Source organism: Cygnus olor, chromosome 5 (assembly GCF_009769625.2).
Source record: "Cygnus olor isolate bCygOlo1 chromosome 5, bCygOlo1.pri.v2, whole genome shotgun sequence".
In the NCBI taxonomy this organism is placed as follows: Eukaryota; Metazoa; Chordata; class Aves; order Anseriformes; family Anatidae; genus Cygnus; species Cygnus olor.
Genome location: NC_049173.1, coordinates 51446654 through 51473407, shown reverse-complemented (window position 1 = coordinate 51473407; position 26754 = coordinate 51446654). Strand labels below are relative to the sequence as shown.

The window sequence follows — 26754 nt, the reverse complement described above, 5'->3', positions numbered from 1 at the left end:
AAATTCTAAAAGAATGCAAAGAGGCTCATTATTGTTTTACAGTTTTTAATCTACCTCTTCAAGATGACACTGAAGGATGATTAGATAATTCAGGCTTTGTATGTTCTTTAAACAATGTACATTTTTCTTGGGAATTAATATGGATACAGAGATAGCAGGGAGAGAATCTGGATGAGAAAATCCAGAAAGCTCAAGATGAAAGTTGGTCTTATTCCATGTTTCACAGCACTTATGAGCGTAAATATGGTGACTTCTGCCTTTATTCATTGATAGGTCCTAAATTGTTTTCTCACTTTTTCATCCATCCGAGTCAATGTCTATCAAAGTACATTTATATCATACCACATTCATAGATCTTTAATTATTTAATTAAATTATTTAATATCAAGTATAGATTTCTAGGGTACTGAAGAAAATGATAAGTGTGTGTTTGTTTTTTTGTTTCCCTCTGCTACCTCATTTTTTTCCTACTTGTTTGCATGGTATAGTGCACATCATATGTTGGTAAGGTGTCACATATGCACTCCAGCTGTGAAACTGTATACTCTCCCTAGTCCTCTTAATAATGAGTCCGTGCTGTTTAACATGCTCATTAAGTATTTTTTCCATTTTACAGGTAGGGTAAGAGGTGTACAGATAAATCAAATAATCTATCCTGAGAGCATGCAAGCACTCTGGAAATAAAATCCCAGTGAACCCTGGCTATAACTCTTTTGATGTCCTCATCAGTGGCCACAGTCCTCCAAGGATTGATGGTAAGAAAATAGGTTATTATATACACTATGATTTACACAGTAGTTATGTGGAAAATAGAATATATGAAAAATACAGTAGAGTTAAGCGGAACTTTGATGTATAAAAATTGTATTTAGATAGACATTTAGTTGGAAGTTATTTAGAAAGTTATAAGTATCTGAAAATAGATGTTGAAAAGGAAAGTTGTCTTCTTAACTACTATAGTTTCTAATGAGTTGTTTGTGTATTTTTTTTTTTTTGGCAGTGATGTCTGTCAATAATCTCTTTGCATATACCATTTTTTCTACTCCCCACTTTATTGAAAGGTATAACTTTATCTGGGATCTTGAAAGGTTAAAGCAAGCCATTACCACTTTTTTTTTTCAATGAAAATTTAGAAATCTGCCATGTTAGTTTTTTCTTGGCTCAGAGTTCTTTTCTGAAGGGCTTTTCCCCAAATCTAAATTTCTTCTTTTCTGAAGGACTTTTCCCCAAATCTAAATTTCACTTTGAATTTATAGACATGAGGATGAGGCAGAGCAATATGGCTGCTAGGTTGTTTCTCATTAAAGCTATGAAGCATATGTAGTTGAGATTATATTTTCAATAAATGAAAACTTTGTTTTCCAGTCACGATAATTCCACAGTAGAAGAAATTAAGATGTCCAATACATTCATCTCTGTGTCAGAGTATCATGGTCTCGCTATTTATAATTCACTGAAGAAAAAAATGGTGTCACACAGTAAAGATATTATTTCCAAAGCGATGCATCATTCATGTCCAACTCTAGTTGTCTATATTCTTAAATTTTATATTCTTAAAAAATCCAATTTAAAACTAACAGTAAGATATCTGTCCTTCTCCATTCTGTTGACATTTTCTAAACCAAAATGCATTAGATGGGGTGTGAAAATACAATGAACAACCATGCTCAATTGTCATTTACACCTCCATTAATCCAGAGAGACTCCATTGAAATCAAACAAATTATTCTTCCCTGTGGAGTGAATTTCAGCAGTTTAATGTCAGTGACAGTCTGTCCTGGAGAGGAGAGAATTTGTCTAGAATCAAATTCTGTCTTAAATTTGTTCCATAGGAATGACACGATTTGAGCCACTTTTTCAGGGCTGTTTTAGAGGAAAGAGTGTTTCCTAATGTTCAGACAAATCCTATGTTTCAATTTGTGCCTATTGCCTTTTCTCTTATGCACCACTGAAGAGAGTCTGTCTCTTTATGTATACATTGATGAGATTCCCCTTGAGCCTTCTCTTATCCAGACCTCTCAGCCTTTCCTCATAGAAGACATGCCCTCGTCTCTCTTTTACTGGGCAGCCCAAAGCTGGACACAATACTCTAGGTATGGCCTCAGCACTGTTGAGTGGAGGGAAGGAACACTTCCCTTGACTTGCTGGCAGCACTTTGCCTAAAGCAGCCCAGGATACCATTAGCTTTCTTTGCAGCAAGGGCACACTGCTGACTCATGCTCAACTTGGTGAATTGGTTGTCTCTGCTGTAATGGAAACACTGACAATACTGAATTCAGATCCATAAAATGGAAAGTCTAGAAAGTCAGTGTTGAAGCAAGTTGCCGTTCAGTTATAGATTGTTGACATCAAAGATGTTCCTAACTTTACTTTTTAATACGACAAATTGTAGAACCATTCTAAACTTGTTCTGCTAACCCAACTGGACAATGAACATGCAAAAAATCTGAGAATATAGTTCCTTTCAAATGTAAACAACAAAAAACAACATTCAGCTTCATCTTTAACAAAAATAATAGGTGCTATGATATTACAGAAAGATGGATTTATTAAACAACACTTGAACTTCCTACGTGCTGTGCTTTTACCCAGATCTTCCCGAAAGGATAAACTTTTCTTTTAGTTCTCCCAAACGTATGTGACCAAGTAGAAATTACCTATAAATTAAAACTTAAAACTAGAACAGTAAACATTAGAACAAAAATATGTGAAAATTAATCAATGAGGAAGCATTATAGTCAGTTGCTAGTTTTGATGGTTAGGCACCTGTTGTTATTTTTTCATACTAAAAGAATTGAACAGTTATCAGTGACATCACATATACATGAAAACATGTACCATGAGCTTCAGTCACATTAGAGAAGTCAATCACCCAGAGACATTATTTCTGATACATATTTTATATAGTCTGATATTTTTAGCATCTCTTCAATCCCTAAATTAATTAGTGAGCTAGATCCCTGCAGACAAAAGTAAGTTTGTCAGCATTTTATGTTCTCCTTTGAAAGCAGTAAGCTATAAGAAGATGCAAGTACTGTCTCCGCATGCAAGTAGTTTCCTGTCAGCAATGTTTAATAAATAGAAAGAATAATATGTTTCACAGCTTCATTTATGATTTCTTCATATTTAAGAGGAAGGCAGGGCTGCCATTGGCTTAGAACAACTTGAAACCTGCTTTTCACTTTGTATAAACAAAATGGTCTAGTTTTACTCTTTTCTTTACAATTAGTTTATTCTTATTCCATTTTAAGATTTATCTTCTTTTTATGTACAGGTTAGAATTTGCTTTTCCTAGGCTTTAGTCATGTTTCTCCTACACCAAATGACTGACAATTCTGTGTCTAGTCTTTTTCATTAGACTCTTCCAGCGCTAATCACAGACAGAAGTTCAGTTCTTTAACTTTCATCACCTGTCAGTAAGGAATTGTTATGACAGCTGGTTGTTGTCCATGTTTATTGTGCGAACATTTGCCAGTAGATACATTTGAGATTTGTTTTCACCATCATACTCAGGATCAGGCAAGCTTGCCCCATTAGCTGAAAAAAAAAAAAAAAAAAAGTTGTTCCCTGGCCAGTCTGTGTTTAGTTTTTTTTCATAGTTCACTCTTTTGACTCATGATGATCTCAGTCCAGAAAAAGAACCAGGATCCAGTGACCTCCACTGTGTGGTTGGGATTTTGTACCATAGTGGCCAGGGCAGCTCCCAAGGAGAAGACCAGGTAACAGCCACTCTTCTTAGCACTCTCCTTCCACCTGAGCGTGCCCAATGGTTGGGGCACCCATGTTGGATGGGTCTGGGAACTGATATGATGTTTTTCTTGCCCAGAAAATCAGCAAAATAAAAGATTGAAGGCAATGTACAAACAATACACTTGAAGGCAAGAACATGCAGTGTAGTACGTTAAAAAGTCACACACAAACATTTCTGTCCAGCCTTTCATTCCAGCCTCTTACCAGTGATACCCTTCCAACATTTGATTAGTGAATGACTTATTGTGATAATGTTTAAATATTTGTTTTAAATAGGTTTGACACATAGGTGGCACTCATGCTTGAAAAACAGATAATACAATTATATTTTGGATTTTGTTTGGTAAAATAACGTTTAGCTTTTCATAGACCATGCAGTGTCATCTCATAAATATTGCAAATTAGATTGCTTTAAAATTATGTTCTGAGAAGCTAATCACTCTATTTTCTATGTTTATTAGGTGATAAAGCATAATTGGTATATTTAAAATAATAAACTTTGAGAGAAGATTGTATCATAGCCTACAGCATATTACAGTCTTGATGCTAATTTTGTCATGTTAATGTCAGTAAATATATTATCTTCATATATGTATATGTACAGCTATTTAAGTACTGGCATATGTTAGAAATCGTATTTTGATGCCATTTGAATGACATAAAAATGCAGAATGGGCAGATTTCTGGCAGAAATAAAATATTTTGTAGGATTTTTGTGGATACAGTAGTTTGTATCCACAGAGATAGTGTAGCTGTTGCAAATGCTTGTGTCTTGAATTCCGATTAGATCCCCAAAAGCTGTATGTCTTCTGGTTTTTGATGCTCATATATTTGTTTAATTCAGTTATAGAAACCTTCAATTTTACTCACAGGTTCTTTAACATTAGCAGTGTTCAGGCACTTTTTAAAGAAATAGTGGAGCAAACATATATTAGGCTGTGATGTTTTTATCCTTCTGGGAAAAGGAAACAACTTTTTTAATTTTATTTTTTATTTTTTTCCTGATTTAAAGTAGTAAAAAAAAAAGAGAGTCATAAAAAGTTTGTAGGCCCAAAATACACCAGCGGCATCAATGAATCAGACAGGAACAAAATAAGCTCACCAGCTGAGAAAAAGATTGTTACTTGTCAGCAACTTCATCTCATATCACACTCACAGCCTTCTCCAAAATTTCTGAAGTCTTTTTTTAGTGTTCTTGACAGACCATTATGTTTGGGTTATTCATTATTACTACACAGCTAGTCTTTCACCCATGCTAGGGAATTTGTGTTTGCCATTGATTTCAGTATATCAGACGCTAAATGGTCTAACAGTGATTAAGGACCTGGTTCCAATTCCTTAACTTATATCGCAAGGAACTTTCTCACCAGAAAGCCCACTGAGTCAGTAGAATAAATCTGAAAGTCAATGTTAATGATTCAGTAAGTGTTATTTGACTGAATTCAGCTAGCTTATGGATTTTATAATTCCACAAAAACTTTATAATATGACATAAAACTTAAAATTTCATTTTGGTGTGAAACTGGCATACATGAAAATAAAACAAAGATTGAAGACTGAGTAAGGATACCAAACAATTCAATTACTTGAGAGACAACTCAAAGAGCTAGCTATATTATTGTATGCATTGAATAACTCATAATTTCTGCTTAATATATAAAGTTTGCTATAATTACCATGAAAGCTCCTGACTAGTTCTTTTTTGGGGGTTGTGTGGAGGAGTTAGATTTATAAATAATTTCTTTCTGATTTTGAGAGAGAGAAATAGAGAAATGCCGGCACATACATCATCCATATTCTGTTTCCTTTGATCCTGCAGAGGGTAGCATGTCTAATTTTATACATGCCAAGTTTTCTGTAAAATTTCTTTTGAATTTAAGTCCCTGGGGAGAAGGAAAAAAAAAAAAAAAAACAAAAAAAAAAACAGTAGTATAAGTAAATGTAACATACCTTGGTAAGCGCATAACAAATGTGCCAGTACCTTGCAAACCCAAATCTGTGACTCAGTTTAGAAAACTCAAAAATCTTGGTTAGAAGTCATACTAATCAAGCTGTGGCAGACTTGGTATGTGAGCCTAGGTGTTGTACCATTGTGTTCCTGCCACTTAACAGCTAACTGGAGCTGTTACTTAAACCCACTGAAACCTTGAGGCACTTCATAGGGCTTTTGGCCTAGAACATCTGCCAAAATGGAGTTTTAGGTACATATATACAGGTTTTAAACACACATTTATTTCTGTAATTAGAAAACTGATTGTCTCTGCATAGAAATGATTTCCACTGTTACTTTTTATGCAAAGATAACTTTATACCTCATTTCATTTTATTGTCATTCCTCTGCCTCTGTGGCTAGGCGGTACCTGTGAATAGTGGTTGATCTCTACTTCTTTTGCAAAGATAACTTTATACCTTATTTCATTTTACTGCCATTCCCTCTCCTTCAGTGGCTAGGCTGGTACCTGTGCATACTGGTTGATCTGTCAGAATCAAGCAGGCTTTTAAGAAAATTAGTTTTGACATTTCATTCCGTAAGATGATCCCGTTTTTCAATTACTGCTTTCTGACTTGAAGGTTTCTTAAGGTAACTTGGAGTTTGTTCCCAGACTGTCAACCAGGTGGCAGCAGTGCCACGTCAAAGCAGCTGCAATACCCTTTCCCTGACATCAAGTGTTAATGCAATTGACCAATCAGTGCTAAGATGATGGGAGGTAATTGGGTAATTGTATTTTACTGATCACAAGCAGAGAAAACGGGGGGAGGGTGGGAAGGGGGGAGCGAGAACGGGAGGGGAGAAGGAGGAGTGTAGCCAGAAAGACTGGCCCCGGGACATTTGCAAATCCTAGGGTGCCACTGAAAGGTGGCGAGTAAGAGAAAGCTAGGGCGACAGAAAAGCGGAGCTACTCCCGGCAGCAACAACAGCAGCTGTCTGGAACTGGATATACATAGATGCGTACGTACATGCACACACAGGAAGAATTCAAGCTGGGAGGGAGAAAAGGTTTCGGCTGTGCAAAGGGCTGTGCGTTTCAGGGATGAAACTAAAAACTGAAAGAAGCAGCCGCGCTCCTGGGAATGTATCATCTTGGAAGGGAGGGAGACAGGAAGGAAGGAAGAAAAGGGGGAAGATAACTGGCATGTGGAAGACGATGGGAGTCTAACTCACTGCTGTGCAGAAGGAAATCCAACTTGTAGATCTGAAATACACCAGGCAGAGATTGCAAATGCGATCGGAGCTGCACTGAAACAGAGAAAGGGAGGAAAAGGGAGGCAGAGGCTGGAGAGCTTTTATCCTTCTCCCTCTCTCTTTCCATCTCTCTCAAAGAAGAAACAGAAGTTTATTCGTCTTGGTGCTGCTGGATCTTTATAGCTGCTGGACAAAAGATGGAGAGGAAGCTGAAATGAAAAGCAAAGGGAAGCTGGTGCTTGTGAAACTCACAGCTAAGAGGACAAATCACGCCTCCCCAGGCTTCTTTTGTGCCCCATCGGGGGAGTTTTAACATCAGAAAGATTTTGAGTAGTGTGGGGGGCAAAGGGGAGAGTGGGCGTTAAAAACACCCGTCCTGAGTGTTTAAAATATAACAAGGGGATGGATTTATTCTTGACAGCTGGTGGGAACCTTGAATTTTTCTCTACTCCCTCCCTCCGTCATTCCATTTAATGTGAGATTATGAAAATGCAGCGGAGTTGGAGGGAAGGCAAAAGGATATAACGTGGAGTTTAAAGCAAGGAGAGGGTGCTGATGCTGTGGATTGCTGGCTTCTTGCTGAAATCAAAAATCCAATTGCGCACTGGGTTGTGATTGGAAATCTAATCAGATCTTTGGAGAGGGGGGAGAGACACTAAAAGTTTATTATTTTGACATACACAAATACAAATCTAAATGCATAAGGAGATTCTTTTTTAAAGGAGTGTGGGGGATAGGGGAAAAAGAAGAATGGGAATCCCTGTTCTAATGTGGAGACACACGGATTGGATAACTGATAGTGCAGCAAAGAAGGGGGAAGAAGAAAATTGCCTGGCAAGACCTGGATCTTAACAGTCACAACAAAATTGCATTAAAAGAATACAGATGGAGGGCTGCTTAAAAAGAAATACAGCTCTTTCTGCTCTCCAGAGAAAAAACAACTAGTAAGCAATGGAGAGCAGAGAAGCCAGAGAGGTAGAAAACCTCACGAAAAGGAAAGTAGGCAAAGGATCCACAGTGGAATGAAAAGTTTCATAAAGGAGAAGGACCATTTATCCTCTGCAAGGATTTTTTTTTTTTTCCCTGTTATTTTTAATCCCCTCTTTGCCAGTGAAGGGAAGCATCAACGTTACCACTACAGCAATTTTAAGCAGAAAAGTTGAACGCAACAGAAAATAAAGGACAGAGAAGAGGAAAGCAAAATTGCCGGAGGGGAAGAGTTCAGCAGTGTTGGGTTGGATTGGCACCTGTATGGACTGAAATTGCCAGGAAATCGCAGTTGGATATCTTTTTATTTCCTTTTTTGTTTTTAATTTTGGTTTGGTTGCTGAAATGAAATAGTTTTCTTAAGCCCCCTCCCCCACCCTGTTTTTTCATAACCACTCGGATTTCCAGCTGGATAGTCTTTGAAGATATAGTAAGTACACTTTCCATTTTATTATATTTTGGGAAAGAAAACGTGCTCCATTGCTTCTCTTCTTTCTTCCTTATGTATCTTCCTTTGGTCTGTTCCCCCACCTGAATAAAGAATCTGATTTAATTTTGATAACGGCGAGAGTGGGAGGGGGGTGCATAGGGAAGAGAGAAGAATGAGGACAGAACTGAAATCTCACAGTAGCTCAAATGTTCCTGTTAGTAAAACTCCAGCCTTGGTAGGATGTTGCAGATGCCTGCCTGTGTGGCTTTATGGCGTTTGTGAATGTTCACTAGCAAAGGAATCTTTTGAAAAAGCCCCTGCAGTGAGTGGTGGGTGCTGCCTGATTGCCCAATCTGTAAAATCCAGATGCAACTTACATAGAATTGGAGGTACTGGGAAGGTTTATTTACTTATTTTTTTTAATTTTATTCTTAATTTTTTAAGTGTTTAAAACAGGCTATGATTTCAATGCTGGCATCCAGTCTGACATTGCAGATCAACATGGTGTATTAACAGGAAAATTTTGTAAGCAAGCAGGGAAACGAAGGATGGCTTTTGGTGGGAGTGGGGTTGTGTAGGGCAAGGGGTGATGGGTTTTGAGGAGGCAGCTCTGAGAGAAATGGAATGTTTTACACTCTGAGAACAAATAGTAGCAGGCAGAGAGAGGGCATTCTTCTGTTGAAGGGGAGTTTAGAGAACTGCTGTACTAGCCACTCATGCCCTCCAGATCTCCTAGGAAATTCTTTGTGATTTTGTGATGAATCCTCCAGGCTCCCCTAGGACTTTGATGGCAGTGAAAGGAGATTTACTTAGGTTGGCAGGCAGTGAGAGGATGCTGTTGTGTTTGGGGCTTTTTGTTATTCTGTTGATAATGAAAATAATAAAAAGTGGCTTGTAGATGGTGGGGTTCACAAATTAGTAATGATGTGTAACAGACCAGTAAATGTCTCTCCCTTCCTGGAGAAGTGGGAGTGTGAAATAAAGGCAGGATAACATGATATTTAAAATAGAGGTTCTTGTTTTCATGTGGGGAAGCATGCCACCTCCGTCCCCTCATATGGCATGGATGCTTACCTTGTACATAGGGAATTTTCTTCCTTTTACCCTTCTCTTCTCCCTTGCCTCTACGTTTCTCAACCTTGGCCTGCATATGGAGAGGCTCCAGCTGAAAGTACTAGGCCACAATTGGTGTAGAAAGAGAGGAAAACTCATAGTTAAATGAACCACTGAACAGATATGGATAATTTTTAGCAGACAAGGTGCAGAGCTAGCTTTGCCAGTCATTTTACTTTTCTCTAGCTGGAATATTCTGGAGGAGGGCAAAGAAGGCAGGAATGGGGGAGATGTTGGTTGAGCCAGATCTTGATTTTGCCATTTTTTTTTCTGGCAATGTTGCCCTCTTCACAAGCTTCCTGTGTGAATCAACACAAACAAGAGGTCCAACTTGCCTGGATAAATACATAAATAAATATTAACTTCCTTTTTCTCTTTTTCTTCCTTTTTTTTTTTTCTTTCTACATTTCTTACACATCACCGCTGTTACTTCATGTAAATGTCCTGAATCTTTTGGCGTAACGGAAATGAGACCTTCGGCTTCTCAAATGTGTCCCATGTGCTTCTGTTTGGAGGTCATGCCTCTTAAGCCTTTTCTACTTGTAAAGGATTAAGATTTAGGGTCCAGTTCTGCTCCTAAGGAAATCTCTGGGAGTTTTTGTTTGGCCACGCGTATGAATCAGACCCTTTGTGCTGTTGTATGTATGAAAAGAAGGAAGCAGGCACAGCAGAAACTGTTCCTTCCAGTTCCAATTACTGCCATCTTTCTCAGTATAGCTAAATCAGTTTAGTATGAAGTGCTTTAGCCTCATTTATTTCTCTGGACACGTGTTTTGTGGTGGGACACTACATGGGTAATAAGTTTGTCAGCATCTGAAAGTATGTGCAAAACTCTGTTCTCCATTCCTTCATGTATTATTATAAGTCTGTGCTACACTTACATCAGCAGTTGCAGTAATAGAGCAGCTAAATTTATGTTAAGCTGCTGCTCAGTAATTACTGAAGGAAAAAGAAGCTGGCTAAGGAAAAGGCATCTCCAAGCTTTTCCCTGGATTGCTGTCAAGTGAACACATAAACAGAAAATCTGATAGAGCAACTCTGTTTTTTTGACAATAGAAACCGCCATAGGTGCCTCATTCATTTTGTACAATAACTAGCAGGAGGATTTTCTTGATGTGATAAGGAAGCACTGGGAAAATTTAGCCACCAGTATGGGCTGAAATAGGCAAACCATGTCAACATTAAAAAGCTAGGGATGCGTGTCTGCTTCTAAAGAGGCAACAGTTTCACACTTCAGTGAATCATTCACTTAATACCGTAGCCAAAAGACACATGGAACAACCCAGAGTTTAACTCATTCTGTCTCATAATGGGAATGAGTATAGCATTTCTAAGCATTTGTGTTGGGGCTTATCCAGAGCCCAAAGGGCTGGTCATAAAACACATCGCCAAAAGTGTCAATAGAAACATCCAGCTAAATGAGGAGCATCAAATCTCCTCAAACAGAGGCAAGAACTGGTTGTCTCTGCTACTTCCTTTGCATGTTCCTGAGTACAGGTGTATCATTCAGCAGCTTGTGCTGATCCTGCAGGCTGTCTCCTCTCCAAAACATGGACAATCCCTTCAGGCATTGGTCTATAAAGTTAGTGCTGTACCATTATGTGTATATTTAGGCACCAAATGCTTGTACAGAAGGAAAGAGACAGCTGTTTTAGAGAACCCTGCTCCATTTGCTGTAGTTGTTCTCCAGAAGGTCAGAGATCATGGATCTCAAATGTAAAGTGTTCTTGGCAACTGCAGCTTAGTACTGCAAAGGGGTAGCTGGTCCATGTCTTTTCACAGGTAGGGAATGATTTTCAATTACTGAGAATAGGAACATGCTCAGTTTGCTGGAGCAGCAATTTTTCTATCACAATAGCTCTCAGCCTGATAGCACTGAGTGAAAAATGAACTTTCAAACTGGGCAAAACCCAAAAAAGAATGCTCTAGGCATGAACCAATACAAGCAATTGTGTGGGACTGGAGGAAAAGAAAGGGATTTCCAAGATGTTGCCATGGCTTCCTGCATACAGACTCTAAAATGATTTGTCTGTGACCTTAAAAGCTGGATCCCATTCCACACAAAGACTCTAGCTGTGACAATATGAGACAGGAAGATTTTGCACAGTACTCAGGACAGGCTTTTAGCATGTTTGGTGAAAAATTGCAAGACAAAATATCCAAGAATGAAGTGTCAATGTATTCTCTAAAGGAGTGCACTGTGCACAGTAGCAGTGTGCAAGAGCCTCCATCTCATCTGTGCCGCTATGCCTTCACTTCAGCTTGGAGAAATCTCTTTCTTTATGATTGCTAGTGAGGGAATGAGGAGAGAGAAATGGGTGTTAGAGTTAGTGCTGCTTGCAGTCTGGGAGGGAAATGGCTGAAGAAACGCAATTAGTACCCACTAAATTATTTCTGAAATAGTCAAGCTGGCTGGACTTTGAGCTACTATTAGCAGGGGCCTTCCTTCTGCATCTCCATCTGTCCCCTTGCCAGCTGCCCTATGAAAATCGTAATAAAAAACAAGTCTCCTTCAGTTATAAAGTGCTGCCTCTCCAGGACAACCCAGATAAGGAGGATTTAGTACTAGCAGCAGTCATGGGGACCTGGAAGGTAGCCTTGCAGTGCTCTCCAGTTCCAGAACGTGGGCAAGGAGCTGATCCTGCCTCCACTTCCGGTAATCGCTCCCTGTAACAGCAGAAGACACGGGGGTTTTACTTGTAACATTTTGGAGTGGTTTGTTTAATGATGCTATATAGAAAATAAAGGTACCTGTTATTCAGCTTTTCTATCACAGTTGTTTCTTCTCTTGTGGGATAGAAATAGGGAAGGAAGAGGAGCAATGGGTGTGCTAGTGGTATGTTTTAATTGCGACGCACAAGCTGCAATACATGGAAATGAATTAAAGCCTAGTTCCTGGTATGGGGTCTGGATATGTTGCTGTCTGTTAGAAGAAAATGCAAAAATCAGACGCTTGTGCATGCACACAATAAAAGAGAATCAGGATCTACATTTGGTATCCAAGGAAGCGGGAGCAGAATCCTGCAGGGCTTTCTGTTCATTGTTTAAATGTTGCCATAGCAATATCTCAGGGCACAAGTTACGTGTTTTCCACTTCTGGAGTTGAGCTTTTCTTCCCTCTCTCTTCTCTTTCGCTCTCTTTCTCTGTTTCTCTCTCTGGATCTACTCAACAACCAGGGGGATCTCTGCAGAACTTTGCACAAGAATAGCAAAAGGACTTTGAGAGCTGTATTATCTGTCCACTTATGTCCGTTCCATGTCATTTGCTAATATGTTGAAAACCCAATTAGGAGAAAATTGTTGGATGGAAATGAAGTGTGAGGCTCTTGTTGTTAGGACATTGAGCACATTGCAATATTTTGTGTAGTGGTGATATGTTAATTTGATAGCTGCAGGCAAGTGAAGTGTAGCAGTCGCTGACAATTAGAAACAACAGTGAACTTGCCAGGACTGAATCTATTCCTTGGGCAGATTAAAATGCATTGCAGGTATATACCAGAGCTTCTGTAAATTGAAATACTCGCACCACTCTAAGAACTCTTGAAATTCTGTTTTCACAATGCTGGAACAAGATTTACCCTTGCTGCTTGTGAAAGGGAGAGAGGCAGTATCAGACCACAGAATAAAGTCTTCCCTAGTATTTGCTGCAGAGCTTGTACTTGTTATGTCAGGACTGTGGGGGTGCAATGTAACAAGAAAACCAGCAGAATTAAAAAGGGAAACAAACCAACCCCAAATCAAAGAAGAAGAAGAAAAAAAAATTCTCCAGCAATGAGGTTTCACATGCAACTACTTAAAGCTTACTTTAGGAGTATTGCAGCAAAATAAATAAATGAATGAGTTTTTGTCTGCAAACCCAGCACCGATTCTGGGTATTTAGATAGGTCATTTGTGTTTGAAGGGATCTTCATTTGCTTTTTTGGTTTTTATTTGGCAGCTGTGGGATCCATACAGTCCCTGTGCATTAAAATAACCCTCAGAAATATGGATGTGGTTTCCCTTCATGTTTGTGTGGACAGTATAATATGAACTGACGTCCTAGAAGCCTAGGAGTTGGTGCTTTTTCTTCACTATACATACGAGAATGATACTTTTAAGGGCCAGACCAAATCCCAAAAGCCAGTGTTGGTAATTTAAAAAAAAACTAATAATGTAGTTTGTATCTCCAGCATGTTTTATTTCTGCCTACAAATATTTCTTCACTTTCATGTCAGTAACCTCTTCACTCATGTGACGTATTACGTAGGAAATAAAAACAAGAACATAAAGAGGCTGTTGTTTATCGATGGGGTGAGCATAACATAACTGGTAACATTGCAGGTTTCCGGGCAGTTTTCTTGCAGGTTTTCTTTGCCTTAAGCAAAGGACTGCTTTAAGACCTTAAGTAGGCACCAATTCTTTTAATGTACCTTGAATTTTCCTCAGCATCTTTAAGATGACGAAAAGGGTGGCCAAGTGTGATGGGGATGGAGATAATCACCTCACTTACCATTCATTTTGCTTCTGCTCACACATCAAATTACTGAAGGCCAAAAGATTCCACTGTCTTGATTGGAATTTGACGTAAGGAGTTTAGGATGAAAATTTTGGCATTATTGGGCCTTCATTAACTATAGACCAACATTTTACTTCCCTTTTAATTTCCAAAACCAACTATTAGTGGGAAGGTGGAAAAGGCTGGAATGATAATCTCCCCTTTTTGTGAGGGAATTCTGTCTTGTGGAGAATGAGTTAAGAATAATGTTTTAATTTTTATTTGCTAATGCATATTTTTCTGTTCTAGTGCAACACTACAACATGTAGAATTTAGTCTGTTTTATAGTAACCCTTCCATGCAAACAGTTTCATACATTTTACATTTCTTTCTCCTCACGTTTGTCCTTATGCAAAGATAAATGCAGTTCTGTTCCAACTAATCTAAATTGGAGCCTTAGTAGTGACTGCAGCAGGACTGATCCTCCTCCGTTTTTTTTGTTTGTTTGCTTTTTCCCCTAAATGAAGTATAAAACCTGTTTCAGTTTCATAAGGAAACGATAGGGCAAGGATTTATATTCATAGGCATAAAAAGGTGATCTGAATGCCATTTTGAATTGATATGCCATAAACTCTGTCTAAATTTTACATTGTTCCAGATTTCCCTTGTAGCCCCTGATGACATTCTAGGTGAGAATGTAATGATTGATGGATTAATTAAATAATCTAGTCCCTGTTACTGCCATAGCAAAACTTCCAGTTATATTAAAAAGAAAAAAAAAAAAACACAGATTTTTTATATTTTGCAAAGTGTCATATTCTAGGGCTGAATTCTTAGTCACTTATTACCAGGAGAATTTGGTGTTGGTGTAAACTCTCTTCATTACGTATTCATATCAATAACTAAATATCGTGACACATTCTAATAAGTATAACAACAACAACAAAAAAAGAAGAGTTCACCTTTAAAAGCTACAGAAAAGGGATGTGCAAGGGTAGAAAAGGGTTAACTTAAGGAATCATAGCTTTTGCTCCCTCAATGCATGCAGGTTTCAAATGAAGTGTGCAAAAATATATTAAATTCCATGAGCTTCTTTGCCAAGGGGCATACATGTTGTGCTACGGGTTTTTTACTTAGCTGTTTGGTTTTACAAGAATTTTCTCTGCCAGTACTGTATTTGTGAGCCCTTATTGGAGAGGCAGGTTCTTCTACAAATGGTTATATATTATTTTTCCAGAGGCAAGCTTTTATATTTGTTCCATCATTTAAAGGAACGAGGTTCATTTTTATTAGGGTTGTTGATGGCAAATCTACTAAAGGGGAAGGATGATGACCCTGTTAGCCTTTCAGGTTGCTCATATGCAGTGCACAGTCTCTCTTCAATAAGAGTTTTATTGCATTTAACGCCCATGTGAATTTTTACTGTATATGATGCAGGGAATTAAAACCATAATGGATTTCTCTTTTGAACTGGAAAAAGGTTGAAAAGCCTCACCTTCAGTGACTGTATTGATATCCCTCTTTCTGTAATGTACATTTCACTGCGTAGTCTGGCCCTGAAAACTGAGAAATATACATTAAGTAAAGGCCTGGAGGTATTTGTTAAAGACTGCTGAATCAAGCCATAGCAGAAGATGACTTAGTCCTTAATTACCTTTCTATAACTTGTGGAGAAAATAATTGTCTTCTTTTATGGGGAATTTCAGTTTTGGGAGTATGTATGTAAATCTCGTAGAGCTGTAGTAAAATGTCATTAAGAGCTGCAGAGAGCTATAGATAATAATTTCCTATCACAAAAAGCATTGTGCCTAATTTAAGGCATCACCTATATAATCTTTTATTGTGGCAAAGAAAGATGAAGTTGATGGTTGCCTATACTAGACGAAAGATAAAATGCAGCCAGTAATGGTGCTTCAGAAGGACTTGTCTTCTAAACCTGAGGAAAATATTGGAAAATAGATTGGAGAGAACATTTAAACAGACATCTGTGACTAAAAACTGGATTGTTTCTAGGAATGTATTGTTTTGCCAGAGAAAAACCCAAATCATAAAAGAGTTCATGTTTGACTATGAGTCTGTCTTTGATACAAGGGAAAACAAAGCCAAAAATTAACAATTAAACCAATATCAAAGCAAACTGGTATATAGTAGAGAGAAAAGAAAGAAGAAGGGGAAAAAAGCAGACAACAACCCATATAAATAATAAGTTTTAAAGTGAATATAGCTAATAAGATAATTTACTAAAGAAATCCAAAAAAATCTTGATAGGAAAGAAGTGGTGAGGTTGGATGGTAGGCTGAAATATACTTAGAAATGAGATATTGCTCTATTGCTGTTCTTAGTGCTGCATTAATTGCAGACATCTTATGAAGAGTTATTGGCAGTAGTGATGCAGAAATGAGAGAATTATTCAATTAAAATTTCCATCTGGAAAAATCATGATTAAAAATTCTTACCCTGAAAAGAAAGGCAACTGAAAAGAAGTTGGAAATTATTTATTAAAGGTAAATATTTTAAAATCAACAGTCCTGTTATATTTTTTTTTTCTGAAGATTATTCCAGAGTATGTCTCTAGACAATATTCCAATGACATAAGTGCAGAGACCTTGGTAATCATTTAATAGTTTGTCTTGCATAAATTTTAGGCAAAATAACAGAAAATGTAACACAGGATTCAGCTGGTGGAGAATTAAAGCAAGAGAAATGTTTGATGGCAATAGTATGGCCTTATGTTCAAAAAAAATAAAAATCTATCAAGCAAACAATGTGACTCTTTGATGACACTGCAAGGTTCATAGATAGAAGTTATTGTGAATATATAGTAAAGTTAAAAGTTTGGACTGCATAGGATACTTATTAAGTAGCTTGGAAGGACTGGTCAGATATTAGAAATAAGTATCATGGGGAAAAATATTTTAATATATTCTACAGGGTTTGTAACTCTTACAATACTTGTATCAATGATCTAGACAGATCATTGACAGAAAATTACACTTAACATCACTGACAGAAAATTGCACTTAATGTAAGTGTAGGGCCCACAGCTGGCCAAATGGCTTGGATAAGAACAGCTGTTAGGATGGGAATGTGAGGGTAAACCAAGTGAATGAGATACACTAACTGAGAGGGCATTTCCCCATACTAATAATGCTAAAGAGAAGAATTGTTATAAACAAAACTTTAAACAAAGGAATCAGCTTGGAAATATGTGTAAAAGAAGCATGAAACTTCGTAGGGGTGAGTGGCTGAGCAGGTGAGAGAAACAGAACAAGAAACTGGTTCGACGCTGCGGAAAGTAGCTCCCGTGTCATCGTGATCTTGGCTAGATCTGGCCTAGGTGCTTCTGCACTGTTTATTACAACGAGCCAGCATCCAGTGAGTGGAGTGCTGAACAGAACGGGGCCACAAGCAGATAACCACACTTTGCAAATGCTTGGGTGAACCATTAGCGTTTTCTCCCCAGCAAGTGCATTAGTAGATAGCAGAAAGTGGGACGGGACCACACAGAGCTGGACCACCCATATCTCAAGAGGAGGAATGAGCAAGCAGGGGAGCCTGTGTGCTCTGAAGTGGGGATATGCTTGTAACCCACATGGCCTATGAGAGTATCTGTGTGGTATTATTTGAGGGATTTAACTATATAGGGGTGTTTAAAAGTTTTTTAGGGGTTTATTATCATTTTTAAGCATTTAGTATTGTGGTTTATCTGTTGTTTTGCTGATCATGAACCAACAATGACTGATGGCTAATAACATTATTTAATCGGTAAACAGCTTTGAGAAGTGATATGATATAAATCACGTGGATTGAGAAGTTTTTCCTTGTAACAGTAAGTATTAACAACATGGTAAATGACAGGTATGCAGAGTGATATGGATACAAAATGTTATGTACAAGAAAGACAAATACAGATGAATGAGGGACATTCATCTGTAAAAGAAATTCTGAGAAGTATTTGAGCTCATAAAAGACAAAAAATTCTGTGTGAGTTCCCAGAGTGATCCTGTGTTAAAAAAGACTACTTTGTACCATTTGATAAATAAGCAGAGAAATAGAATAATGATTTCAGCAGGAAAACATGAATTGTGTGTATATTTCAGTTTTTAAGCATTTTTAAAATTATGTTGAAAGAAGAGACACAAAAATGCTTAGTGATAAAGGAAAAGGTTGTAGATGTTTCAAAGTTTTCTAATATAGCAAATGTAATAATAGGAAGCAATAGCTGGAAGCTGTGGTCTCAGACATTCAGATTAGAAAATAAGATAGATTTTTAATGGTGAATGTAATTCACTATTTTAAAAGCTGCTTGGAGAAGTCCCGTTTTCACCATCTCTTGGATTCCATGTACATAAATTGGTTGTCTTTGTGGAAAAGTGTTGTAATGAAGTATGTATTACTGAGTTTGCTGTGCTGTGGTATTTATGAAGGCAGACTAGCTGTTTCTGAGGTCCCTGTACCTATGCCTATGATTTTGCACATAGAAGGAATGCAGCCTGGGCATTCATAAACAGGCTTCCAATCCTGTCATCAACAAGCATGTATACCTTGCAGTAGGTACAGAAGATCCCAAAGGATTTCACTACTTATGCCATTATTCACCCTCTGCTGAGATTGCTAGCAGAAGGCCCAAGAAGTTTTTGGGTGAACCATTTCTTTATGGCAGTAGTCTGACTTAACCTCGGTACTTCACAATTTTATCAGGTTAGTTGAAGAAAAAAATGCCTTTTGAAATTTGTTAATTTGTTAGATCTGAAATTTTTTTTTAGAGACTCGTTTTGAAGACTGTGCTGAGGGTGAACAAATACCATGTGTATTTACCATTTTATTCAATAGCCCATCCACTAGGTTATGGTTGTAATCAAACTTCTACTTCCTTCATATTTCCCTTGGTGAATTGAAGAATAGTGGAGAGATTTGCAGGCTTTGGTTGTTACATCTCTGAAACACTGGCTCTTCAGCAACCTGGGCCTCCAGCCTGAAGAAGTCCATTTGTTTAAGGTGACACGGGAGCTCAACACCTAAATTAAAGACAGCCACAATGTCTGTTGCTCAAAGCTGCTCTCTAGTTCAGGCTTCTGGATATCAATCCAGGTAGGAACATCTGAGACAGCTGGTCTTAATGCAAGGCTCATTTCCCTTTCAGGAAGAAGCTGAACCCTTTTTTCCAAGGTTGAGACGGACTAAATATAGAGGTGTCAACATTGTTTTATCTTTCTCCCCATTTCTCTCTGCTTATAGGCCAGTAAACATTATTCTGTTAGTATTTTTATCTTGCTGTGAATGGCACTGAAGCATTTTAGTCTAGAAATATATTTTTTGGTCTTCATAAAATAACTAATTTTTTGGACTTTTTTTTTCTCGTTTGCTTCTTTTGTTAATGTGTGTACCTGCATTGATAGAACAACTGAGAAGAGGAAAGAATGAAGTCAGCTTGACCCTGCATCTACCAGCGTATTAGCTTTTGGTGATTTAGGTTACAATTGTATGCAGTCTCAGTGAGCTGTTTTCTCATATTTGTAACTATTCTTCCCTTGATTTCAAGTTTAAGATTTGTTCGAAACTCTTCTGAAAAAATTACTGATGGAAATCTAAAACACAGATACATATTTCATACTTTCAGGTGAGATCAGTGGTCACATTCTCTGCTTACTTTTGAGTTTCATGGTATCTTTCCTAATCCAAACCAATTTGTGTGTGTGTAAACTGTTTCCAGCATTCAAGAGCCCTCCTGAAGTAGTACACAATTTGATTGTTACAACTGAATGTAGTTATTTTGAGAGGTCAGGGACTGTGAGAAAGTATTCTCTCAGGCAGCAAAGGGCATTCCTTTGGAGGTAAATATATTCAATTGCTCTCAACTATAAATTGTCAAAAGATTGTGTCCTGAGATATCAAATCCTTATTTCTTTCTCTTTTTTTTATTTTTTTTATTTTTATTTTTTATTTTTCTGAAACAACAACAACAAAAATCAACAAATTTGCAAGTCAGGAGATTTTGATCTAGTTAACGTTTCCAGAATGCATACTCTGCCTGTGATACTTCAGCAGTACCGATGTACAAAGCAGCATATTTTGGAGTGGCAGGTTGAAACAATCATATTTTATTTTTCATCTTTGACCTTCCTTCCCTTACTTACTCTACACCCATTCTGTGTATATCAACTGCAGCTATTGAAAATGTAAAACAGTGCTATAATCTTTGTTACTCAACTGAATTGTCTCCCAGTTAATGTTTGGGCTGTCACTGCATGAGATAAGAGGACATTCTTCTAGTAATGTGGATTCATGAGATGCTGTACAGCTTACTGTGTCAGCTTATCCAAAGAAAAACTAACACTTAATAGGCCTGATTCTCCTTGTGGCTTGTATTGTCATTTATCACTGAGTGATCATGGTATTCAGACAGTACAAAACTGAAAGTGTAGTGTTTTCTGCTCTCCTAATGTAGATGGAAATAACTATGTACAAGATAGTGGGAACTTTAATGCTTTGTTGAGGAAGTCCCCGCTTTTCAGTACTACAGGGACCACAGAAAGCCCGCTGACCTTTCAAGTATTCCTAATTTTATGAAGTTCAAGATGAAGTTAGAGATGTGGTTGTAGTTCCAGCCTTGCTATTCTATTTCATATTATGCTTCTTTTGGCACTCTTTATTATACCCTGGTTTTGGATGGATAATCTTACTTTTTCAGGGACTATGAAAATTAATTAAATGATCTCATATGCTTGCTTACCGTAGAAAACTGTGGCATGATTTTATAACATACTAACATGCAGTGGAGTTGCACTGAGTCTTGGTATAGCTGTTGTGTGTTAATTAGATTACATAAAGGCACTGTTAATAAGTATGTCTGCCTGGGTAGTCAGTGTAGTAATCAGCATTTTGAAAATTCATACCGTAATCCTCACTCATTTTTCCAAGTGTCCCAAATAGTGTGGTCATGGATTTTCAAGAAAAGTTGTTACATGTTCCTTACTGCTCCCACAAAAGCCAGTAACTTCCCCCTACTGTTGAAATCCTACAGAATTGATTGTCTAGGATAATGTTCTTATAATGTTTTAATTTGTACTCTCAGCTCCTCCAAGATTTTATAATTTCATGAGGCATCATTTTCCTACTTATCCTTCATTTTCTCACACACACTTTATGCAATGTTCATCCCTTAGATTTAAATCAAATAAAAAATTAATTAAATATAGCTGAAATTTTGCATCATTGTTCCATTAATATATTACAGTAAGTGTCTGCTTCGGTGCTGGAAAAACAAGGCTTAAGTCTAGCAGACATGTTGCATGTTCTCTCCTCTTCTTTCTCTCCCATTCCCTCCATAAATTCCCTTGTCAGAGTTTCTTTCCAAACCATTCACCTACCATGGAACCAGCCAAATGATGGCAGGGGCCAATATGTATTCAGTTTGCATACTAAAAAAAAAAAACTAACTTTTGGCTGCTCCTCATTCCCTGAATAGAGTTCCTTATGGATATTGTGTGTCAATAACCCATCCCTCCCCAATGGCAGCAGAGTTCAGAGGCCGTTTTTCTCCTGCAAAACTTCAAAAGGAATGGTTCATGCCAGAGGTCTGTTGAAGATAAGGGCTATCTTGAGTGATCACAGCAATTAGGAGAGGTGTCTGAGGACTGGGGAAAAGCCAGCAGTTGCCTGTTTCTGAGCATTTCTATAGCTCTTTTTAATGACGACTTAAAAACTTGGAAGATACAGTGCTGTTCTTTCTTGCTCTTCTATACAGAGAGACCTGTGGATCAGAAAAAAAGTGGTCTCTCTAAAAATAAGGGAATTCCATATTGAGGAAAAAATGTATTAGTGAAGCTGTCAGATTTCACTAGTTTGACTTGAACTACTTTTGCTACTAAAATTCCATATTCATTTGTCTGTATGCATGGGTGTGTTAAGATCGTAGATTGTCCTTGAAGGTTTTGGAGTATATTTGGATTTATGACATATTAAACATGATGATTCTTTGCACAGGTGGTTGCATTATAGAAAAATAGCAGGGAAATAGTATTTTTTTGATATATTTAGCAAAGCACCTGCTTCCTTAAGTCTCTCTGTGTAGGAAGGGGATAGAAATCTCCACACATCAGTCATGTAGATCTCAGAAGAATTATAACATACGGCAGCTAGGTTTAAAAAAAAAAAAAATCCTTATTTGAGAAAGGTTTAGAGATAAAGATTTTTTTTTCAAAACAAATAATGAAAAAAATTCCACATGCTCCAAAAGCAAGAAAAATTATCTAATCTTATATCTTTCCCCCTCTCCATTTCAAATGATTCATTTTAAAGTGTAAACAGGATTAAGAGAGGCATTTATATATAGTAGAATGGACAGTTTTGGGTACTGTGATAGTCACTTCTAGAGATTTCTTGACTCTGGTCTGTGTGCGTACGTCTGACCTACTGCATGAAACAAATTACACAAACTCTATGTACTCCATTGTACCTCTCTGTAACTTCAGAGAAATTACTTTTGCATATTGAAGGAAAGATCCTTTCAAATTTATGCAGCTAAAACTGTTTTTAATATTTCAGACATCAAAACCAGTTTAATATGATTTAAGAAGTGGGAATAGGATTTAAGAGGAGTTTTTGTGAGATTAGTTCACAGTTGCATGAAAGGACCTTGAATAAAAGGCATTTTGTAAGCCCAATTTTAGTGCAATCAGTATTGCCATACATAACACACATTTCAATGCAGAGTAGGAGAGGAAAACAAAGAAACATGTACATCTCATCCTTAAATATTCCATTAGTGAAATAATTCTAGACACGTATGTCAAAAACTTTTCTTATGCTTCCTTTTTTAAGAAGGGATTTTCCTGATCTGCCAGCGATTTCCTGATACTGCTAACTATTTTATATTCAGACTCTTAGTGATTTTTTCCTCCTCACTTATTTTGCCTCAGGCATAAATTGAATTGAACAAACAAACAAGAAATTATTCCCTTCTGAATGTTGAGCAGGATTGCAAGCCTGTCAAATCTTACTCTTAAGAGTAAGTACTTTCAAACTTAAGCATATTCAAATTTGACATTCTAGCTCTAAGTGAATAACAGAGATTCAGTAAAACCTGTTCAGGCGTTCTACACATTTTACACTGAAATTGTTACTTATTTATTTTTAAGTTATACAATGGAATGGTTGAAGAGCACAGTGCACAAACTCTCTTTTCCCTGGACACTGTTGATGTTGCAATAGTTCACAAGGTTGAAAAGTAAAAAGTTATTTTTGTCATAATTCGCAACTTTTGGGGCTCCTGTTTGCATTAGATGTCAACTTATTTTGCATTTAGTAGATGAACCACTTCCCACTGCTGGATGAAAGGTGCAGTGCTCCATATATAGATTTACTTTTTTTCCTGAACCCAGGGAACTGTTTTCTTTACTTTGTTTTAGGGGAAGATTAGGAGCAATTCAGTGTTGAAGATCTAGACAACTAATTACTGAGTATAATATTTATCTGCATGTGATCGAAATAATTTTGGCTGTCTTAAATGCTGGGACCTGATGCAGTTAACCTTAAATTTTGTGGGAGGTATTCAGCCATGACGATGATGCATGCTTTGCTTCTCTTATGTTGAATTTGCTTACCTAGTCATTGCTAACATGGAAAAGGCATTAAGTCATCAACTGGCATTACAGATTCTTTTTGAAGGGTGGTACATTCTCTAAAATCTAATAATCTCCTTTCAGCCTACCCTTCTTATGCAGACACTCACACCCTCCTTCCAATGCAAATGAGCAGAGAACCTCAGAGAGTACTTGGACTTTCAGATGTGACTCAGAGGTCAATAGATTCAGAGCCTCAGGCAGCAAGTGAAATTCACAGCTAAGGACAATTTATTGTGACCACCCTGATCCGGGAACCTTCCAGCACAACCAAGGGGCTTGGTGATGTCTTGATTTCTCACATTGTCGGTTTCCATGAGTTTGCATAGGAAGGCATGTCTCCTACTGAATTAAAAATATTCTGATGAATAAAAACTGCATATTTGAGAAAAGGCTTTGGTCAAATATAAGATTCTCATTACAGGTTCCCATGTTACTGTTCCTAGATATCAATTACTGCTTATGAAATGAAAATTCGGTAAAACAAAATTTAGTCAGGTGTTCGGTAGGGTGAAAAGGGGAAAAATGTAATGATATGTTCCTTCCTTCTTATTCTTTCTTATTTTATTTCCTTTCTTTCTTTTTTCTTTGTTATTCTTGTATTTTTATTTTTATTTTTCCTTGGGTTCTCTGTGGAGGTAACAACACAATTAAGGCACCTAAATTTAGCAAGCTGGCGTGCTTGCTTTTGCTTGGCACATCAAGTATCTTTTAACAATTGTGTTTAACACAGAATCTGTCTTTTTGGTTTGAAATACCATTTGAATAACTTTGGCAAATTGTTAATAGTTTATTGATTCTATAACTGTTCAGTTTATTATTTCATGTGTTTTTTTTGTTTTGTTTCATTTTTGGTTGATTGGTTGTTTTGGTTTTGAGTGTAGTTTTTTTTTCCTTAACATTATTTCATCAGGTTTTAAAAGCCCTGAATAAAGTTTACATTAATTCAGAGGCCCTTGTTGAAGTTTTGTGCATTGTTTAAATTCCATGTTGCTGGAATGTTAAGGATAGAAGGCACCTCAACAGTTAATGAACCAAATAAAGGAGAAATTGTCCACACGTTCAAAATTCATTTCTCACATTGGAGGCAGAAGATAGTTATGGTGAATTTTGCAACAGGCTTCTCCCACGGGGTCATATTTTATTAAACTGAGTAAATTGGATGAGTCAGAGACATAGCTGTCTAGGACTTTAAACAAAATAATTGACACGCTATCTGTCAAACATACTGTATTTTTCTTTATTTTTGTGGTGGGTGGTAGGTTAAGAGATGTCTGCATAAACTCCAGTTGATGAAGAGAACAAGATGGTGCATTTTTGCATTTTGCTTTTTTCTGCATTCCGCAAAGTAGATCTGCTTCAGATATGACTGTCCTACATCCTGTACTCCCTTCCAAAGGGTAAAGGATGAAGAGTTGTTTTTGGATGAAGAGTGGAGAAAATCCTAAAATCGCCTAATTTCCAAAGGAAAAAAATCTCTTACAGTGCTTACTGATTTTTCAAATCCATCTTATTACTTCTCTAATAGCAGCATTCTTCCACTTTTAATAGTATGTGTTCAACAGTGGACTGAAGGTAGAAAGCTAAAGGACTTCTTTGAATATTACCATGGCAGATTTCCCTCCAGCCCCTGAGTCCATAGATGAAAATAATTGTGCTGCAATGCCAAGAAATTAAATCCTACCACAACTTCAGAATGCTATGAAAACATACCATTGCATAACTGTGATTCCACTGAATGGACTCATTATGACTAAAATTGTCTAACGTTCTATTGCCTTTTTGTTCATATCTGGCAGGATTCAGGCTATCTCATCATGGTACACAATAGGTTTTTCTAAATATGGGTGAAAACTAGAACGTTCTTTGGAACAAGTATTGCCTAAATACAACAGAAGTGAATGGAGAATGCTGGCTTTAATTAGTGATACATTCTTGCATTGGAAAACGATCAGCAGATCAGTCGTCTTTAGATGGAAGAAAGCTCCTGTTACCAGATGGAAAATAAATTGAACATTTCTCATCTCTCAAAAAGATAGTGCCAAAGTAGAAATCTATACATATTTAAAAAATCCTAACAAATCCTGCAATATTTTGGAAGAACTGAGGTTTTGTGTGTGTGGTTTTTTTTTTAACTTTCTTTTTAAAAGCATTGCACTTTGTGTCATGATAGCAATAAACTGTCCCAGTGTAACTTCCTTTTTATAGTTATTTTCCTATTTCTTAAATAAATATGAATGAGATGTGAGTAAATATGAGACAGTTGTGCACTAAAAGTTCAATTCTCTTCAAAGAACAAGGATATATGGTATTAATGCTTTGGAATGAGGAATCCTCAGTTTCAATTTTATGGTCTTTTCGTTTCTTTTGTCTCCAGTATTTTTGAAGGCATGGGAATTAGCTACCATCAATATCTGGGTATAAGCTAAAGCCCTCAAACTTGAGTTCTTTGAGTAAGTTAAAAGTAGATCTATATCCGGATATGTTTATATGCAGTTTGCCTTTTCCAAAGAATCCCAATGGCTGCAGTTCTTATGGACTTCAGCTCCTGGAACATTACAAAATGTTGAGTCCTAGCATAATGTAAATCATGTATTTCATCAGAGCTGTCTTTCAAATAAAAAAGAATTAATGTAGTTTGGTTTTACGTTCGCGTTTTCAAAAGATTATGTTGTTAGATTATATGTCAGTGTGCTTGAATAGACTAGAAAATGAATGATCATTTTGCAGTCCTACAGTACAGGCTATGCAAACATTTATTAAATAAAACTGATAAATGTACTTTAGTTTAACTGTGCACTTGCATTTATTGTTAGATCCAATCTATATATACACAACACATCTATCCTGTCAAAGTCCATTCCTATTGTGTAAGAATATATTAAAGTGGCATGCACAGCATTGCCATGGTCTGCTTTGTCTTTATTCCTTACCTGGTTCTTTTATAAAATCTACTTGAATTTTCCAAAGATCAAGGTATTGCAGAGAACATGCATAGTAACTAATTCACTGTGTTAGTATCTTTCTGTTTTACACTAAGTAAAATATAACGAAGTTTAATATCGAATGTACAGGCAAGAAACAGCTGGGTTTCATTTGTGGTGTCCCAGAGCTGCCTGAAAAAGTTGAATCAAAGGTCATTGAGTAATCTTTCTCATTTTTCATATGTATACATGAGATCCTATGTAAGTCG

General features: G+C 37.1%; 1 protein-coding gene across 5 annotated transcripts in view; it reads left to right on the top strand.

Moving 5' to 3' along the window:
- LRRC4C (leucine rich repeat containing 4C) overlaps nt 1-26754 on the top strand; it is a 300531-nt gene that overhangs the window by 202420 nt on the left and 71357 nt on the right. For 4 of the 5 annotated variants that reach the window (XM_040558647.1, XM_040558648.1, XM_040558650.1 and 1 more), the window contains one exon: nt 617-755. The gene's annotated coding sequence lies outside the window, so the exon portion shown is untranslated. Of the gene's footprint in view, nt 1-616; nt 756-6491; nt 8352-26754 lie in introns of all 5 variants that reach the window. The other variant, XM_040558651.1, reaches the window with a different exon arrangement.